The sequence below is a fragment of the Lytechinus pictus genome, unplaced genomic scaffold (assembly GCF_037042905.1).
Source record: "Lytechinus pictus isolate F3 Inbred unplaced genomic scaffold, Lp3.0 scaffold_22, whole genome shotgun sequence".
Classification (NCBI taxonomy): Eukaryota; Metazoa; Echinodermata; class Echinoidea; order Temnopleuroida; family Toxopneustidae; genus Lytechinus; species Lytechinus pictus.
In genome coordinates this window covers 102,493-108,492 of record NW_026974142.1, presented here as the reverse complement: position 1 = coordinate 108,492, position 6,000 = coordinate 102,493, and positions in this window count along the sequence as shown.

The following is a 6,000-nucleotide window of genomic DNA, read 5'->3' as shown; positions in this document are numbered from 1 at the left end:
TAAAAGTTTGAATTTACTGAACAGTGAAAAAAAGTGCACATTTAACGTATTTTGGTGACCGATATTTAGCTTAGAATTTTTTTTTTTTTTTAAAGAAATATAGGTGAATAAACAAAGCATATTTTCACGTAGAAATCACACTTGCGTCACATTAATGTTATAGTCAATATAAAGCATAGACATTCTTCTTTATGACTGAACAAAAATTATGAAATTTCATTAAGTAGCAAAGTCAGGAATCACAAAAAAAACACGGCAATATCCATCGCGAAATGACTGAAATTGCAGTTGAATTGCCGAAGCATTATTAGGAAACAGCGGCGAGCGGACTTTCTTTCATATATCTTAAAAATGCCTTCCTGTTAGGGCGATGGTCTGTGGCCAAATGCGTTGGCCATTGTTTTGTCATGTGCGAGGACCCTGGTTCGAAACTCGGATTTTTTTTTTCTGGGTATTTTTTTTTTATTCCTTCCCCGTCCCTACCCATCTTTTTTTTCTCTTTTTATTTTCTTGTGAAATTCTATTCAGACCTGTATTTATCAAATCTTGCTTCTTAATTGCTGCTTTTGATTTTCAAGTTCTTGATTAGATTATTTCTACTCTTATTTGGGATGGGAGGGGTAGAGTTAAAAGTCAAGTCCACATCAACTAAAAATTATTTGAATAGAGTGATTTCCCTTGTTGTTTTTACTCAAAACAGTCATATACACAAAACAATGATATGCAAATTAGAGTTGTCACTCACATCACATTCGTTTCTATTTTTTGTGGCATTTTGTTTTTTATTCTTTGCAGATTTGACGATAGGAAACTCTTCATCTGATCACAATAGGTTATATTTACGGAACTGTTAAAATAGTAATTATATAAATTTGAATCAAAGTTTTTATGAAATTTCCTGCAATATCTTGTTATTTTTCTTTAAATTCAAATGAATTTTTGATTGCGTGGACTTCTCCTTTACTCTTAATGTAGGGAATGCATAGCAAAATTTATCCAGAAACAAAATTGTCTTAGAATATGCAAATCAGTAATTGGACACATGTTCACTTTTCTTTCATCCAGGCCACTTCCTCACATCCACCAGGCTTTCAGTCTGATGATGAACCATCACACAACATTCACAGTGCTTCACAATAAATATTTCACTTCTGTTCATACATGCAATAAATATTGTGGAAAACAAATAAAAGGCGTACCCATATTCAAATACCGTTTAAAAGGACAAATATATTATACCTTTCGAGAAAAATCAGCACGTTAAATATCTGATAACAAAACATAATTATGGGGCACTGCAAGAAACTTATGTTCAATTGCAAATCAAGCGTAAGTCTTAAATTCAAATTCAAGCGTAATAAGGTCGAGTTGCAATCGCAATTCAACTACATGTTTAATCAAAGGACTTTCCCTTGATTTGGGACGTGTGATTGAGTATAACATTTCTCGCAAAATGCCCTAGTAACATTAAAATTGTTCTTTCGTTTTAAATTGTGTGTTATTATTTTTGACAAGCTGTATTCCTGTCCGAGTAAAATTTCTTAGTTCTCTCCAAAACTGTGCTCAAAATTGTTTCCAAGATTGATAAAGAAATTTTTTCTTTTGTATCATTATCATTCCACAACTTGCAAACCGTAGGTCCTGGAAAGAGTGAAGAAAAAAATGGCTATATCCAAATCATAGTAAAAGGACATGATGGAATCTCCCAGATTGAGGTAGCAAGCAGAGACCAGAAGTCACCAGAGTTAGCAATTGTGCAGATCTGTGTGTAGAAGAGAGAAAAAAAGAAATAGTTTAAATAATCAAATCAAAGTATGAATTTAATTATCGTGATGATTGATGACGTGCGGTGGCATGTAATTCCCGGTCAACAACAAATGATAGTAGGTTTAGACACCTGAAAAGTTCCACTCAGAACACTGGTGCTCTACCTCAAGTGATGTTTGTGTAGGCCCCACTCCACTTCACTACCGCTACACTACCGTACATGTACGCCACACCTACCCGGGTAAGTGTGTAGCGTAGTGTAGGCTGTAGCAGTACTCCAGTAGTGAAGTGGAGACTACACGAACATCACTTGAGGTACGGTGCTCTCTGAGTCTCTGTGTCATTACAAAGATTGCATTTATCTTCATTGTTGAAGGCATTACGCATACATATATGCAGCAACACTCTAATCAGAAAGAAACACCAGACTCTAATTTTGGCCCACCCAAGGGTTCATTACATGCCGCCGCGCACAGAAAATTCAAGCAATAGAAGTCGTGGACCCAAGAAGTGAGATCCCAGCACGCGCGACCCACTAGTTAGAAATCCACTGCCAAACGCGGTTCGTGGTTAGTATACTAATACTAACCTCGCAATACGTACTAGTAGTATACTAATACTAACCTCGCAATACGTGTGAGTGATTTTGGCCAGGAATCAGGGTAATCACTGCTGAAAATTTGTCTGGCTTCATGACATCGGCATCATGGTGATATAATTCTGTGTATAATAAAAACTTAAACATTCCTCTGAAACAGCAGATTTTCAGCCATGGTCCATACCACTCAGTGCTCCTAAATAATTTAATTGCCTGCCTGAGTCCTGACCAGTTTTAGAAATCTGAAGAAAAAATCTGCTGGAATTGTGCCACTCACACGTATTAAGTATACTAACCCCGCACCACGAACCGCGTTTGGCAGTGGATTTCTAACTAGTGGGTCGCGCGTGCTTAGCCTGGAGGCGTCTGGGATCTCACTTCTTGGGTCCACAACGCACGACTTCTATGGCTTGATTTTTCTGTGCGTGGCGGCATGTAATGAACCCTTGCCTTGGGTGGAATTGTACAAAAACATTATTTCTAAAATAAAAACTTTTTAATTTTAATAGTAGTTATGCCAAAATGCATGATTCTAAACTTATATCAGATCTGTATCTGTCATCTGACCTGAATGCATCGTCAGAACAAGTACAGTTTCCAAACATGCTTACCTTGACTTTTGACTGGATCAAACAGCGTAGCCTGCAACATGCATCGGGAGCAAGTGAATGGGACCGTGCAGCTTGGAGTTTTTCAATAGTTAGTAGAGCAACACAACGAAGACTGTCGAGTGGACAAAATCGATCTTTCCAGTTCACAATTCAATAAACAACGGGCAAAATAACACAGTTCTGGTTCCCTTATAGTCTGAAGTTGTCGAAAACAGAATTCGGATGTCACATTACATGAAGAAAACGGTAAATTCGGAAGATATTGAAGAGGTCAGTAAGGTGATTCAGTGTATTATGCACAGAGGGATGATGAGCTCGATTATTGTGTGACGTCATTATTATCGACTGTTTTCACTGCGTGAACTGTCGGTCTGGGGGGCGGCTGGGGGGCTTAGAATGGTCTCTAATAATTTCATTTCTTGCATTTCCACGACATCGATAAGACTTTTTAGTGACATATTTGTGTATAAAAAGACAAGACCTTTCCATTCATATATAATTTGTCTATAATCATCACTTTCGTGAATTTTCTTTGTGTGTATACTTTAAACCACTTGAAGACAAAAAAGTAGACATTATTCTATCTGTTACATATAAAGAATGACTGAAAAACGGAAGCCACCCTGTTGCACCCACAAATGTAATAACGCCCACAAATGTAATAACACTTTACCCACAAATGTAATAATTTTACCCACAAATGTAATAATGCACTTTACCCACAAATGTAATAATTTTTGATCGCCCACAAATGTAATAATGACTTTACCCACTAATGTAATAAATTTGAAGGGACTTTTGGCGAATCCGTTCTAAACTAGAATCCTATAGTAATGCGTTCATATAGCACAAAAGTGCAAAGTCTTTTTTCCAGACCCGGCTAATTAAACATTATAGTACAAGTCCAAAGTCTTTTTTCAAGACCCGGTTAATTCAAAATAATAATATACGTCCAAAGTCGTTTTTTTCAGACCCGGTTAATTCAAAAATTATAATGTAAGTCCAAAGTCTTTTTTCCAGACCTAGTTCTTTCAAAAATTATAATATACATCCAAAGTCTTTTTTCCAGACCCGGTTGTTTCAAAAATTTTAATATACGTCCAAAGTCTTTTTTCCAGACCCGGTTAATTCAAAAATTGTAATATAAATCCAAAGTCGTTTTTTTCAGACCCGGTTAATTCAAAAATCATAATGCAAGTCCAAAGTCTTTTTTTGCAGACCCGGATGTTTAAAAAATTATAATATAAGTCCAAAGTCTTTTTTCCAGACCCAGTTGTTTCAAAAATTGTAATATACGTCCAAAGTCTTTTTTCCAGACCCGGTTAATTCAAAAATTGTAATATAAATCCAAAGTCGTTTTTTTCAGACCCGGTTAATTCAAAAATCATAATGCAAGTCCAAAGTCTTTTTTCCAGACCCGGTTGTTTCAAAAATTTTAATATACGTCCAAAGTCTTTTTTCCAGACCCGGTTAATTCAAAAATTGTAATATACATCCAAAGTCGTTTTTTTCAGACCCGGTTAATTCAAAAATCATAATGCAAGTCCAAAGTCTTTTTTTGCAGACCCGGATATTAAAAAAATTATAATATAAGTCCAAAGTCTTTTTTCCAGACCCAGTTGTTTCAAAAATCATAATGCAAGTCCAAAGTCTTTTTTTGCAGACCCGGATATTTAAAAAATTGTAATATAAGTCCAAAGACTTTTTTTCAGACCCGGTTGTTTAAAAAATTATAATATAAGTCCAAAGTCTTTTTTCCAGACCCGGTTGTTTCAAAAATTATAATATACGTCCAAAGTCTTTTTTTCAGACCCGGTTGTTTAAAAAATTATAATATAAGTCCAAAGTCTTTTTTCCAGACCCGGTTGTTTCAAAAATTATAATATAAGTCCAGAGTCTTTTTTCCAGACCCGGTTAATTCAAAAATTGTAATATAAATCCAAAGTCGTTTTTTTCAGACCCGGTTAATTCAAAAATCATAATGCAAGTCCAAAGTCTTTTTTTGCAGACCCGGATATTTAAAAAATTATAATATAAGTCCAAAGTCTTTTTTCCAGACCCAGTTGTTTCAAAAATTATAATATACGTCCAAAGTCTTTTTTCCATACCCAGTTGTTTCAAAAATTATAATGCAAGTCCAAAGACTTTTTTTCAGACCCGGTTGTTTAAAAAATTATAATATAAGTCCAAAGTCTTTTTTCCAGACCCGGTTGTTTCAAAAATTATAATATACGTCCAAAGTCTTTTTTCCAGACCCGGTTAATTCAAAAATTGTAATATAAATCCAAAGCCGTTTTTTTCTGACCCGGTTAATTCAAAAATTATAATGCAAGGCCAAAGTCTTTTAGTTCAGACCCGGTTGTTTAAAAAATTACAATATAAGTCCAAAGTCTTTTTTCCAGACCCAGTTGTTTAAGAAATTATAATATACGTCCATAGTCTTTTTTCCAGACCCAGTTGTTTCAAAAATTATAATGCAAGTCCAAAGTCTTTTTTTTCAGACCCGGTTGTTAAAAAAAATTATAATATAAGTCGAAAGTCTTTTTTCCAGACCCAGTTGTTTCAAAAATTATAATATACGTCCAAAGTCTTTTTTCCAGACCCAGTTGTTTCAAAAATTATAATATACGTCCAAAGTCTTTTTTCCAGACCTGGTTGTTTCAAAAATTATAATATAAGTCCAGAGTCTTTTTTCCAGACCCGGTTGTTTCAAAAATTATAATTTGAGTACAAACTAAGTTACGTTAATGGTATTCCAGAATTAAAATGAGAATCGAGCTTAGTCTTTGCTCCAGACCCAGTTAATTAAAACTTTTGGAATTAATGTCTTTGTTGTTTTTTCAACTTATACGGCGTTTATTGTGAATATATGCGCTAAGAGTAAATTGAGAATCAAGCATAGTCTTTTCTCCAGACACGGTTACTTAAAACTAAAAACTAAACCCTATAGCAATGCGTTCATAGCACAAAAGTGCAAAGTCTTTTTTCCAGACCCGGATAATTAAACAATTGTTGTTGTTTTAG